Genomic DNA, 15,215 nt, shown 5'->3' on the forward strand with positions numbered 1-15,215 from the left:
GGCGCCTGAGTGTGCGCCGCCTGCCAGTGCAACTGCCATTGCGCGCCGCCCCACACGTTCTGACACGGGGGCGGGGAAGCTTTGCACTTTTGCTGGCCTGGAAAGTCACAATACACTACCATTATCTATAGCTTTACATGTTCATTTATTTCATTTTGTTTCTAAACATCCAATTTTCAAAGAACTGATTGGCCACAATTCTTCACACACACACACACCAAAAAAATCTGGAAAGGCACCAGTGCTGATGGTATTTACTCTAGTTTGTGTACCACCGTGATCCTGCTGAAGTCAAATTATGGAACGTCTTTTCAAATATCTTAGAGTCAGGTCATTTGTCTCCCATCTTTAAAAAAACTAAGATCATTGATGTACTAAAGCCAAACAAAGATTGCTCAAAAGTTCAAAATTACCACCCCATTGCTTTCCTGGTGACAGTTTAACCCTATGCAACTTCCTGTGCCCAATAGCCACACACACCCATTGGACAAACAGACACGGAGATGCATGCACAGGTGCAAAATCAGCATGGTTCTAATATCTGCATGTGAGCCACTATGCAAAGGTGCAGGCAGGAGTCCACCATCCAAGGTGGGAAGACTTACAACAGTGATGCTGTGACGAAGCAAGCTGGGATCTTTTTACTTCCTTCCTTGTTTTGCTGCCTGCCTCCTTAAATTAATTTTATTTTCATTTTTGCCTAATTACCACTAACATACATGAGTATGTGCTTAGTTTTGTGTAGGTCATTAATTTCCTCATTCATTTTGACTATTCTTAGTTAATATCTTTTGTTAAAGGGTGAAATCAGTAATTGTTTTGTGACTTAGATTCTATTGTTGACTTACAAACAAATATAAATTCTGTAATAATTGTAAACATTTGGAAGAAAAACTACTAGGAGTCTTAAAGTATTTATTTGGTGCATTTTGAAAACATATTAGCAAAACCAGCTCTTAATTAATTCTAAAATAATTACCAGGTTTGTCAAAAGTATTGTTTGTATAACTATATATATATTAATATATAAAAAAAAAAGATGATGTGATTCCTACGTGGAAGTTTCCCTCTATTATAACCATATATATATATATATATATATATATACGGGTCTTTAAATATGTCTGCTTGTGTCTGTATGTGTGGGTGGATATGTGCGTGTGTGCGAGTGTATAGCTGCCCTTTTTTCCCCCTAAGGTAAGTCTTTCCGCTCCCGGGATTGGAATGACTCCTTACCCTCTCCCTTAAAACCCACTTCCTTTCGTCTTCCCCTCTCCTTCCCTCTTTCCTGATGAGGCAACAGTTCGTTGCGAAAGCTTGAATTTTGTGTGTATGTTTGTGTTTGTTTGTGTGTCTATCGACCTGCCAGCGCTTTTGTTCGGTAAGTCACTTCATCTTTGTTTTTTATATATAATTTTTCCCACGTGGAATGTTTCCTTCCATTATATATATATATATATATATTAATTTCATCATGTAAACAAATAATTCAGCCTAGCCTTTGTGGTAGAAGAAACTGTTAAAGAGAAAAAAAATTTGATGGAGTCAGTTAATTGAATGAGTGATGTTTTATTTGTAATTTCTGAAACTTAAACATCAAACAATGTATAGTTTCAGTGTCTGTTATTGTGAGGATATATAAAGGACCTAGTTTTGGTCCCGAGACATTCAGTCCACAGCTGATTTTCAGACGGGAAGAGTAACAATACTGCATTAACTTAACAGTGGAATTAGTGTAACACAAATAGGCCGTCTGTTCAATTTATTTGAGAAATAGTGTCACACGTACCTTATTATTCTGCAAGGACTGTGAACTGTGTGATTAGGTATTTTCCGCTCATAGATTTTCAACAGCAAACTATTGTAGCAGTAAGCTGATGCTTGCCTGCAAGCTATTAATGGGGCTTGTCATTTACCAATAATGAAGGGCTATATAACAGTGTAATATTGGGGGTTTGTGAACAGTGAAAGTAAAGAACTGTGTAACACAACTGTGGAACTGTTGGCTACATCATTGACAGTAGTCAGTGTTGAACTTCAACCCACCCACCCTCCCCATTTTTTTCAGCCAGTATAACAATGCAGTACATCGACACCAAGAATTATCAACAAAGAAATAAAGCAGGTGAACATCACAGTGCGCCTGTCCAGGATTCTCTCTGTTTTATGCTTTCTTTTACTGCTATTAAATGATTTAGTCTTTCGCACACATTCAAACTTGCCTTCGTGTTAGCACTTAGGACAACTTATCTAATGAGAAACACATAGAATTTGAACAATATTATCATGTTTTTCATTTTTTCTAACTAGTTAATTCTTTGGATTATAAAGATAGAGTGAGGCTAATTCGTAAGCATCATGTCATCATACTGACAATGCTTACTAAAATTAATAAATTCATTATGAAGGCTAGGAGAGTACTATTGCTAGAAAGAGCACATAAGCACTTGTTAGCATCCCACTTACAAAATAAATGGGTATCATTTAGTTCCAGCATGATGGAGAGACATAGAGGAATGAGCAAAATTTAAACAGACTGTAAATGATGCTCTGGAGAAGTATGTGCTGAGTAAGTGGATTAAGAACAGAAATGACTCACCATGATTTAATAACAAAACTCAGAAACTGCTAAGGAAGCAGAGACTGACACACTGTTGGTTCAATGAAGAATGCACAAATGATGAGAGGCAAAAGTTAGTAGAAATTTGTGGATATATAAAAAGAGTGATGTGCATAGTATACAACTAGCAGTTATAATTTAGCAGAAGATCTTGCCAAGAACCCAGGAAAATTCTGGTCTTACTTAAAATTGCTAAGTGGTTGAAGGCTTTTATCCAGTCACTTGTTGGCCAGTCCTGTGTAGCAGTAGAAGATAGCAAAAGGAAAGCCAAAGTTTTAAGTTTCACATTTAAGAAATCATTCAAACAGGAGAATCACACAAACATGCTATTGTTTGACAATCAAACAGACTGTCATATGGAGGACATAGTAATAGGCATCCCTCTCATAGAGAAGTAACTGAAAGATCTGCAAACAAATAAGCCACCAGGTGTGGATGGATCTCAGTTCAGATTTACAAAGAATACTCTGTGGCATTAGCCCCTTATTTAGCTTACATTTACCATGAATCCCTCACTCAGTGCAAAGTCCCAAGTGACTGGAAAAAAGTGCAGCTGATGTACATAAGTAGAGTAAAAGAACAGACTCACAAAATTGCTTAACATCAGTTTACTGCAGAATTCTTAATCTTGTCAGATTAAATATAATACATTTCCCTCAGCTGGAAAAGTGAATATGATTTTAGAAAGCATCACTCATGCAAAATTCAGCTTGCCTTGTTCTCACGTGATATCCTGCAAACTGTGGATGAAGGGCAACGGGCAGATTCCATACTACTAGATTTCTGGATTTGGACTGGATTGTTTGGGGGAGGAGACCAGACAGCGAGGTCATTGGTCTCATCGGATTAGGGAGGGACGGGGAAGGACGTCAGCCATGCCCTTTCAAAGGAACCATCCCGGCATTTGCCTGGAGCGACTTAGGGAAATCACAGAAAACCTAAATCAGGATGGCCGGACGCAGGATTGAACTGTCGTCCTCCCAAATACGAGTCCAGTGTGCTAGCCACTGCGCCACCTTGCTCGGTAGATTTCTGGAAATTGTTTGACATGGCACCACACTGCAGACTGTTAATAAAGATACAAACATACACTACATGTTCCCTAATATGTGTCTGTCTCAAAGACTTCTTATGTCATAGAATCCAGTACATTCTCCTTGACAGTGAGGGTTCATCAAAAATAAGAGCATTGTCTAGAGGAAGGCAAAGAGTATGTGGTATGCAAATAGAATAGCTAATTCACAGGATAAAATTAAAACCATATGGTCAGTTGTGTAGGAAGTGTCTGGTAAGCAGCACACTGTCAATGATATAATGTCAGTTCATAGTAAAAAAAATTCTGTTATTGATAAATCAGGTACAAGTACAGTGTTTAACAATCATTTTCTGAGCATTGCTGGTGAATTAAATAAAAATTTAGTTTCTACAGGGAATCATCTCTCTTGGCAAATGCCTTTCTGAGATTAATGTCTGAAATACTCCTCTGTGATACAGACAAGGGGGAGACTAAGTCAATAATTAAATCACTGAAGACTAAGGACTCTCATGGATATGACGGAGTGCCTAGCAGAATATTAAAGTACAGTGTTGCACATGTTAGCCTTGAATTTAGCCATATTTGTAATTTTTCCTTTACGAATGGTCCGTTTTATGAATGATTAAAGTACTCAGCAGTAAAGAGACTTTATAAAAAAGAAGACAGGGATAATGTAGACAATTTTAGATCAATTTTTGCTAAGGTTATTGAAAAGGCTGTGTATGTAAGGATAATTGATCATTTTATATCATGTGATTTGCTATCAAATGTACAGTTTGGCTTTAGAAGTCATTTAACAACTGAAAATGCTATATTCTCTTTCCTCTGTGGGGTACTGGAGGAGTTAAACAAAAGGTTTTGAATGCTAGGCATATTTTTTGATTTAACTACAGCATTTAATTGTGTTGATCACAAAATATTGCTCCAGAAGTTGGACCATTATGGAATAAGGGGAGTAGCTCACAATTGGTTCACCTCTTCCTTTAGCAACAGACAGCAAAAGGTCATTATTCACAGTGTTGAGAATAGCTGTGATGTAGGGTCCGAGTGGGGTATGTCCAAGTGGAGGGTGCCCCAGGGATCAGTGTTGGGGCCTCTCCTGTTGCTTATTTATATAAATGATATGCCCTCCAGTATTACAGATAACTCTAAAATATTTGTTTGCTGATGACATTAGTATGGTAGTAAAGGGTGTTGTGTGCAACATTGGCTCAGTTTCAAATAGTGCAGTTCATGACGTAAGTTCATGGCTTGTAGAAAATAAAGTAACACTAAATCACAGTAAGAATCAGTTTTTACAGTTTCTTAGATGCAATTCAACAAAACTCAAAACTTTAATTTCACAGAATGCACATACGATTACTAAAACTGAACAGTTCAAATTTCTAGGTGTCCAGATAGATAGTAAACTGTCATGGAAAGGCCACGTTCAGGATCTTGTTCAAAGACTCAATGCTGCCACTTTTACTATTCGAATGGTATCTGAAGTGACTGATCGTGCAAAAAGAAAATTGGTCTACTTTGCTTATTTTCGTTCACTGATGTCATATGGTATTATAGTTTGGGGTAACTCTTCCCATTCTAAAAGGATATTTTTGGCTCACAAATGGGCACTTTGGGCAATAAGTGGTGTAAGTTCACAAACCTCTTGTCGACCCCTGTTCATGAGTCTGGGTATTTTGACATTGATCTCTCAATATATACATTCCTTACTGTCATTTCTTGTTAACAATATTAGCTTATTCCCAAGAATAAGCAGCTTTCACACAGTTAATACTCGGAGAAATCAAACCTGCATTTAAATCGGACTTCCTTAACTCTTATGCAGAAAGGTGTGCAATATACTGCTGCATGCATTTTCAATAAGCTACCCCCAGAATTCAAAAATCTTAGCAGTAATCCACATTCTTTCAAATCAAAACTGAAAAGTTTCCTCATGGTTGACTCCTTCAGGAGTTCCTTAAAAAATTAAGCTGATTCTTGCTGTACTGTTGATTGCGTTTACTTAAACTTATGGATTGACCTTTTTTGGGTTCATGAACATATTTTTGTGTTGAAACTTCCTGGCAGATTAAAACTGTGTGCCCGACCGAGACTCGAACTCGGGACTTTTGCCTTTCGCGGGCAAGTGCTCTACCAACTGAGCTACCGAAGCATGACTCACGTTCGGTACTCGCAGCTTTACTTCTGCCAGTATCTCATCTCCTACCTTCCAAACTTTACAGAAGCTCTCCTGCGAAACTTGCAGAACTAGCACTCCTGAAAGAAAGGATATTGTGGACACATGGCTTAGCCACAGCCTGGGGGATGTTTCATTCTATTTTTGTGTTGTAATTTCATGTACTGATACATTCCATGATCTTGGAGATTTGCTCCTCAATTAGGTCTTACGGATTCTGACGTGTAAATAAATAAAAAGTGCCCCAGAGAACTGTGATAGTACCACTATTACACTCTATAAACATAAATGATGTGACAGACAGGGTGAACCTATGACTTAGATAAAATTTCTAGTTGGTTTTATGAATGGCAGCTAGAGCTAAATCTATAAAAGTGTAAGTTAATGTGACTGAGTAGCAAAAACAATCCCTTAATGTTAGAATACAGCATTATTAGTGTACTGCTTGACACACTCATGTAGATCAAACATCTAGGCATAACATTGCAAAGTGATACAAAATGGAACCAAAATTTAAGGACTGTCATAATGAAGATGAACGAACAACTTCAGTTCATTGAGACAATTTTGGGAAAGAGTGGTTCATCTGTAAAGGAGGCTGCATGTGGAACACCAGTGTGACCCGTTCTTGAGTACTGTTTGAATGTTTGGGATACTCTCCAGATCAGATTAAAGAAAGTCACTGAAGCAATTCAGAGGTGGGCTGCTAGATTTGTTACTGGTAAGTTTGAACAACACACAGGTGTTATGGAGACATTTCTTGTAAATGTCTTTTCATCGTGCCTGTCTACATCTCAATGTGTCAACAAAAAAAGTTTAAAAAAATTTAAAAAAATTGACATGTTCCACATCCACAAGGATCTCTTCAGCACGGATCTATGGAATGAAAAACTAATCTAATCTAATCTAATCTGTGAGCAGCAATTTATCTTTTCCTTATACTGACGACATTCCAACCTGGAGTTTCCATTGTTTGATTTTGTCTAATGTGTTTTCCTCCATCCCATAACCCTGTGATATTTTCCTTTGTTACTATTCTCTGTAGCATTACTCTTCTCAGTGTCTGTGCTTTCTCTTCTTTCCTGTGTTTGTTCACCACCGTGGAAACTGCACAAACTTCCAAACCATACTGCATCAGTGATCTCGTCTGCACACAATACATGGCTACATGATCACATGGATTGTTGATCCAGCACCTAATGCTCCAAATTCTTCCACTGACAATTATAATTATTCCAATTGATCCCACTTCCTCCCTCATCCTCACATATTTTTGTGTTTTATTTTCCATATCTACCGGTGCCACACAAACTTGTGATTCTCAACCTAACTGAATCCTCTTCCCCTTCTCTTCCTTATCCCAACACACACATATTCCAATATCTCATCCCTTCCTTTTCTCCCATGTCTCTGTATGTTTTTAACATAATTGAGCATAATTTTATGTAGTTTCATGCATTTGTACATATTTTTATTTATTTACGCATATTTTTATGTATTTGTGCGAGTATCTACATATCTGTACATGTTTCTGTGCACCTTTACACATTTTTTACGCTTCTTTCCTGTTATCTAGCTCTCTTCACAACTGTCTAACACCTTCATTTGCCCATTTCCGTATCATTCCTGTTTCCTCTGTACAATCCCTGTGACAATGGATCCCCTGCTCCATCTTTCTGCACCAGTTCAGGAAGTATCCCTTTCCCTAGGTAAACCCAGTCCCACATCCCATTTCTTAAGCACTGCCTAAACCATGGCCTAACCACAAAAATTTCTTTCTCTGGATCTTACCCTTCCTTTCACAATGACCTGCACCTTTTCAGATTCCACCAGTTCCTGGCTCTCACAAGCCCGATACTGCAAAAACACATATCCATGGCACAGGAATCTTAGAGCTGATTCTGCTCCCTCCACAAGATACTGCTACTTTGCAATCCCTGCTACACACATCACATCTCTAAAAATGAATCCCTTGCTCTCCAACACATGTAGGAGTATTCGAGACACCAACTTCATAACTTATCCAACTACTGGGGCACCACTACACTGCCCACAGTGTTCCTCCTCGTCAGCCCCTTACAGCACCCACATCCTGGCTACCTGGCCTTTCCAACTTGTCACACCCTCCAAAACTCCCTGCTAACATTCCAACAAATCCAGAGCTGAAACATTCCTATACCACTGTTGTTAACCTTTCCCTGAAACCCTCAGCCCCTACATTCTACTATACCTGTGGTGCTTTGCACTGGAGAATGGGACCCTGCGGCAGCATCGGGTGGCGACATCGATAGGAATTTTTGAATTATATATTATGTTTAGTGAAACATAATATATAATTCAAAAAGTTTCCTTTATTTTTGTATGACATAAAAGGTAAACTGAAAAATGTGGAATGGAATGAAAATGATTTAGCAAACTTGATAGTGACTGACATACATCTGTAGGAATCTGGGTGGTGGAGAGTGCGAACAAACCATGAATGATACACTTAACATTTTATTAACTGCCATGTATGCAATGTAATCAGAGCGCACTTTACGCCATAGCATGATACCCAAGGATAACAACATAACATAACAACAAAGACAATCATTTCGAAAAATGCACACTTTTTCTTTGTTTTCTGTGTCAATACTAGCAGTAACATCAATGAATGGTGGACTCCATGTGGTTCCCAAGTCATGCAGTGACTGTAAACCATAAAATTACCAAATATGCTGCAACCAGTCTCAAAATCATGTTTTATTTATTCACTTTTGCAAATCGATATCAACTGATTAACAGCCATCATCAGTGCTTTCAACCAATATGTGCCCTGAGTGGTAATACTGTCTTAAGCAGGGGCCAAACATAAAGTGATGTTTGACCACAGTTTTAACCCGCCAGGAAGTTTCAAGGTCAATTCATGTCTGTCTTTACGAAGCACCATTTGAAGGTATTCCACTGCCAAAATCAGTGTTATGTATGGTAGTATTGTATGTTGTAATTATTGGTCCGTTTGCCACCCTGAGGAAAGGTAAAATGTCTGCAGTCAATTGAGTAGTAGAGGAGAGGCCAAAATAGAGCCGAGTTCAGAGCCAGAGTCTACCGAGAAATACTGGTTGGTATGTCAGTCATGTAAATATAGCCAGCCACTGCCAGTGGTAGACAGTGGGGCCAAACTCATTTGGCTCACACTGGTGGTTCCACAGTATGCTTCAGTAGCGTTGCAACCTCTGACCTCTAGTGAAGGTTGCAGGCGGCATTTAGGTGTTTGCAAGGAGAAATGCACTTGTGCCAAAGTGTGCATGAAAGCAATAGCTATGCTTGATCCGTTGGCCACTGTCCGTACTCTGAGAGATGGGCGGTACCTGGTGGATAGTTGTATCTTGGCAGCTGGAGGGCAATGACCCATTTGGTAGCTTCAGGCATTTTTGGGCATGCTGGGTACTGTCTGGGTGGCTGCAGGGAAAGACCAGGCAGCTGCTGCTGCTCTGTGTGTGGCCTCTCGGCAAGCATCAAAACTGATCGGGTGTGCTCAGTAAGCGTCATCTGATACGAAGCACTGAGGGTGGCCCATCTTTCAACACAAAAACATGATCTGCTGACAGTAACTTAATTTCCTTGGGAGTCCTTCATTGCATATCAAAAACATTTGTATTCCATGAGGCAATTTGTTTGTCCATGTTCCCCACAGTTTCAGGTCACGCATTAATATAGAGTCCACCAATATTCATAAGTGGTGCCAAAATTGTGAGGGTGGCACACCGTTCAGTTGTTCAGAGAAGACAGGCTGTTGGATTTGCTGCTCAGGTGATTTACAAACGCTTTGAATTAATATTTCAAACTTGTTGAAAGGTGGTGCTGAGAGAATTTAATCACTGATAGTAGCTGCATGCTCACCTGTGTGGCAAAGTAAAGCAGTGGCCTTTGCAGCAGCATCAAAAATGTTGCTAGTAGTAAGCACCGATTCTACATCACAAACCAAGTATGTGCTTGCTCTGATATCAGAGGAATGCATTGTATAGTATAACTGTTGGGAAAGTGTCTGTAAGGCATCAGTGTCAATCACGGCGTTTGGGCAAGTGGAATCCTGTCAATCAGCTGTGACACAGTGGCAGCACCAGAAATCTTTTGGTGTGTCTTGGCTGGCTGAGCTCCACTGCCAGTTAAAACAGATTTATCACCTGAATTTCCAATGCAGTAGCACACATCACCGTGAGAAGAGTAAGATATTGCTGTTGAGTTCATATACTGGTATTGAGTGTGGGTTCTGTAGTACAGATACATACAAATCTCTGATGTTCTTCCATCAAAGAAAAGTTGGAAGATTGCACTGAATGTTGTCATACGGCATTGGTCCACGGAAGAATACATGCGGGAAGTGGTTGATAGTCACTTACACTAGCATTTTCAGACTTACTTGGTTGCATATAGTTTGGAACATTATGCAGCCCTTGGGACATTTCGTCCAAACTGGCAAAAGGCCCTAATAGCTTCTGATACACTTCGATATCCACTGTCTTGGCAATAAGTTGTGTGGCATGTTCACTGAGTTCCCACAAAACAAACCATTGTTGAGAGTCACCACTGTAGGAATTTGGCTAGACTTGTGGAACTGTGGCAGTGACTGCACATGATACTCATGTACTGAACCCACAAATTATACAATTTAATGCATTATTAACTCTTGTACATGCAATGTAGTCATAGTACACTTTACACCATAGCACGAAACATGAGGACAACAATGGAACACAATGACAAAGACAATCATTTCCAAAAAAACACTTTTTCATTGTTTTTTTGTCTTGATACTGGCAGTCACTGTTGACTGTTGGCAACTGATGCCACTACAAGCTCGTTTGCTTACAGGGAACAGACTTTCAATTAACTATAACTACAGACAGTGCATGCAGCTTCTGGCATGGGATTCTCATGACAGAGAAATTTTATTATTAGATGATGATCAAATAATCAGCAAAGTCCAGCTTTTGAAATTGTTAGCTATGAGGATAGACGATAAATGTTTTCGGCCAAATCATGAAGTGTGAGATGACATTTTTATGAAACAACGTGTCCCACTTCCAGGATTCTGTGGCAACAAAAGATGTTTGTGACATTCTGCAGTAAGTATGGGAACATCCCACTCAGGGATATATTCTAATGATATGTGCAGGTGGGGTAATGTCTTTAACCCATCGCATCTACAACGTGGGATGACGAATGAATGTTTCCACCTGCTGCAGGGGGCTGCTTGTTTCTTGGCATTGTGATCTAAAGGTGTTTAGAAGACAAGAAGAAAAAGAGACGGCCAGGGTTACAATGAACACTATGAAAAGTGACTGCTGAACTGGCTTGTATAGAAAATCTTGACTTGATCTTATCCAAGCTACATCAGTTTTAAAAAGATCTGCCTACTTGCATTGTAATGAGAGTGTACATTCAGACATGATGTTTTTGTAATACAGAAGTACATTATTAGATGTGTGGTGACTGTTCTGTCAGATGTGTCCTTGATGGTAATGATAACTTCAATGTAGACACACACTATACCTGAACTCTTGCGGTAATCATGTACATCTGCGAGCTCTGGGGCTCATGGATGGTGGATGCTACATGTGTGGTGGGTGACAATTTGAGAATTTGGGTTGGAAGGGAAGCACGTCTGCATAGCTGAAGCAGTTAAGGTGACTGCTTGTTAAAATGGGAAACCTGGGTTTGAGTCCTAGTCTGGCATAAAGTTTCACTTGTTGACATTGAATTTAATTCAATGCCCCCCCCCCCGACAGTATGGAGTATTCTTGAGAGAGTGGGGGGGGAGGGAGGGGGAGTGACTGCGAGAGCCGGACCACGGTCAGCTCAACAGCGTCGTCGGAGGGCTGTGTGGGTAGATGTCGTGAAGGAAGGTTCGGCCACCGAACCTGGAAGTCGTTCAAGCGAGCCGGGTGTCATACTGGGTGTGCTGGTCATGCGGCAACAGGTAGGCCAGTGGTTTGCAGGTGGAATGGGGCGATGACAGTGGGCATGGTGAACACACAAAGCACGTCCAGGTCGATGTCGGGCAGGAGGGGAACACATTTCACCAGGTGGCAGGGAATGGCGGAGGTTGTGTCATGAGCACTGGATGAAGAGAAACACATGACAAACAGTGTATAATCGTGCAGTATTATTGAGATGTCATGGATTATGTCCAGGGGAGAGGTACAAACACCTAGAGGGTGGGCACGTTCAAGATAGGGGGGGGGGGGGGGGCATTAGAAACCTCAACAGGGCGAGGCAGGCGACGGTGGAGGGCCCAATGGTGAGGGCGTGATCATAGGTAAGCTCGACGTGGGGAGCATGTGGTCACTCACCGGAGTGCGTGAGAGGGGAGTAGAGGGCGAGGTCAGAGGAGAGCTCAACGATTGGAACTGGAAGTCACTCGACGGAGTGCGTGAGACCGGAGTAGAGGGTGAGGTTGGAAGGGGGGTAGAAGAAGGCTTGACATGAGCAGGCTTAAGTCTGTTGAGAGAGATTGTAACAGCTGAATCTTTCATCTGGATGTCATAGGTGTTGGCTGAGCACTGGAGAACTCGGTACAGGCCGGTATATGGAGGTTGGTGGGGAGCACGGACAGTGTCATCTCGGAGCATGATGTACTCGCAATTGTCCAGAGATTTTGGGACGTGAAGCTTAGGGCGGTAATGGCTGGCGGGCGGAGGGATGTGGAGGGTGATGAAGTGGCGTCTGAAGCGGTCCAAGTAGGAAGATAAGTCAGACTTAGGGAGAGAAGTGGATGGGCTCACAAGTTCGCCAGCGAGAACAATGTTCTGGCCATATACGAACTCAGCTATTGTGCCTTTGAGGTCTTCCTTATAAATCGCACAAATGCCGAGTAGCACAAGGGGAAGGGCCTCCATCCATAGAGAGTCGTGGCATTGATGAGCCGCCATGAATGTGTGGTGCCGGCACTCGACTAGCCTGTTACTTTGCAGGTAATATGCTGTGGTACGGATGTGCTGGATGCCGCAAATGTTACAAATCCCGTTGAACAGGGCCGACTCAAATTGTCTGCCCTGATCAGTCGTGATGATTCAATGAAAGCTCGAGCAACAGTTTCTGCCGTAATATTGGGGAGGGGGACAGCCTCGACCCAGCAAGTTATTCGGTTGATAGACGGGAGAACATAACGAAAGCCGTTAGAGGGGGAGAGAGGGCCGACAATGTCAATATGAATATGCTGGAAACGCCCAGGAGGGATCTAAAAGGCGCAGACGGGGGTGAAGTGTGCTTGTGTACTTTGCAGTGTTGGAACGTAATGCAGGAGTGTGCCCATTGCTGGCAGTCCTTGTTGTCATTTCTCCACACAAAGCACTCCACTACGAGGCGGGCAGATGCACGAACACCGGGGTGGGTTAAATTATGCAGTGCGTTGAAGTCAGCTCGACGGAGTGTGGTTGGGATGAGGGGCCATAATGTGCCTGTACTGTCGTCGCACCAGATCTCACCGGAAATGCCAGGGAAGGTGGTGCGGACGAAGTGTATTGAAGAAGTAGAGTCTGAAATCAGGTTTTGTGATTCCTCATCGGCAGGTTGGAGGTAGGCAGTACAGAGAGATCTAACAGCGATGGATGGCGTCGACTCGTGAAAGGAAATCAGCAACTACATTATCAGCACACTTCATTTGTCTGACATCGGTGGTGAACTGAGATATGAAGTCCATGTATCTGAAGCGGCGAGGAGGCAGGTCAGCTGGCGGGTTTGTAATGGCTGCAGCCAGGGGTTTGTGGTCCGTTAAAACATAGAAAGGGTGTCCCTCAACATCAGTCTTAAAATGCTTAATCACTTTGTAGATCGCAAGCTACTCCCCGTCAAATGCGGAATATTTCTGTTGTGCATTGGTGAGCTTGCGCCAGAAGAACTGCAGAGGTGAAATTTGGCCGTCGATTGTCTTGCTAAGGACAGTGCTGATGGCAGTATCACTCACATCTGTGGTGCTGAAAAGCTGCGCATTGGGATGAGGATGTGCGATGGTGCAGGCCTCGGCAAGGAGATTTTTGAGGGCAGTGACAAGTCAGTCATAGCAGCGGTCCATGGAACGGGCCGAGATCCAGAAGTGTTGGTGCCTGCCAAGGCTCTGTCAGTGGAGCCTGAATCTCTGCAGCCCGAGGTAGATGTCGGTGATAATAATTAATCGTCCCCAGAAAGCACAGGAGCTCTTTGAATGATGAAGGTCTGGGTAGGTTTAGTATTGTTTGTACTTTCTTAGGGGGCAGTGAAATGCCGCCAACAGAGACCTGAAAACCAAGGAAAGTGGCAGTGGGTTGATGTAGCTGCAATTTGTCCTGGTTCGTCTCAATGCCTGCTGCTGTGAGAGTGTTCATAACAGTTTGCACATGTCGAATGTTGTCATCGACGCAGGAGCTGAACACAAGAATGTCATCAACATATGCAAAGCAGAATTTTAGGTCGAATAGCACTTGGTTGATGAAGCGTTGCCAGGTCTGGATTGCATTTTTCAGACCGAAGGGCAGGAATCAAAACTGAAATAAGCCGATCAGGGTGGTGATTGCTGTCTTCTCGATGTCTTCAGGTGCCATGGGGATCTGGTGGCAGGCCCGTTTGCAATCAATGACAGAAAACGTGGTCGCACCTGCGAGGGAACTGGTAAAGTCGGCAATGTTGGGCATGGGGTAGGTGTCCATAATTGTTCGTGCGTTTAGTCGATGGTAGTCTCTGCACATGCGCCAGGACCCGTCTTTCTTGGGTGTCATATGTATGGGTTGGTTGGTTGTTTTCGGGGAAGGAGACCAGACAGCGAGGTCATCGGTCTCATTGGATTAGGGAAGGACGGGGAAGGAAGTCGGTCGTGCCCTTTGAAAGGAACCATCCTGGCATTTGCCTGGAGTGATTTAGGGAAATCACGGAAAACCTAAATCAGGATGGCCGGACGCGGGATTGAACCGTCGTCCTCCCGAATGCGAGTCCAGTGTCTAACCACTGCTCCACCTCGCTCGGTGTCGTATGTATGGGCATAGAGCAGCTACTGGTAGAGGGTTCAATGACACTGGAGCTTAGTAGTTCAGAAATCTGATTTTTAAGGTCAGGGAGGCGCTCAGGACAAAATTGACGTGGTTTACTGGAGATCAGGGACCTGGCATGAGGTGAAGCTTGTGAACCGTGCCGTTGGTGACGACAGAAATGTAGCCGGCGGCATGGGAGGCGGTTTGTTTACAATGTGTGGCGGGTGGGGCAGGCAAGGCTCTGTAGTGGTATTCGGAGCCACTCGGCAGATCTGATGGGAGCCGAGGCAGCAAAGTGTCCCAGGGCTCTACATGACAAGATGGCCGCCAGCCCAAAGCAGTGGCACCGTGGTCGGGTGAGCTTGGTAGAGCTCGTGAGCCGTTAGTAAGTCCATT

The sequence above is a fragment of the Schistocerca piceifrons genome, chromosome 7 (genome assembly GCF_021461385.2).
Source record: "Schistocerca piceifrons isolate TAMUIC-IGC-003096 chromosome 7, iqSchPice1.1, whole genome shotgun sequence".
Classification (NCBI taxonomy): Eukaryota; Metazoa; Arthropoda; class Insecta; order Orthoptera; family Acrididae; genus Schistocerca; species Schistocerca piceifrons.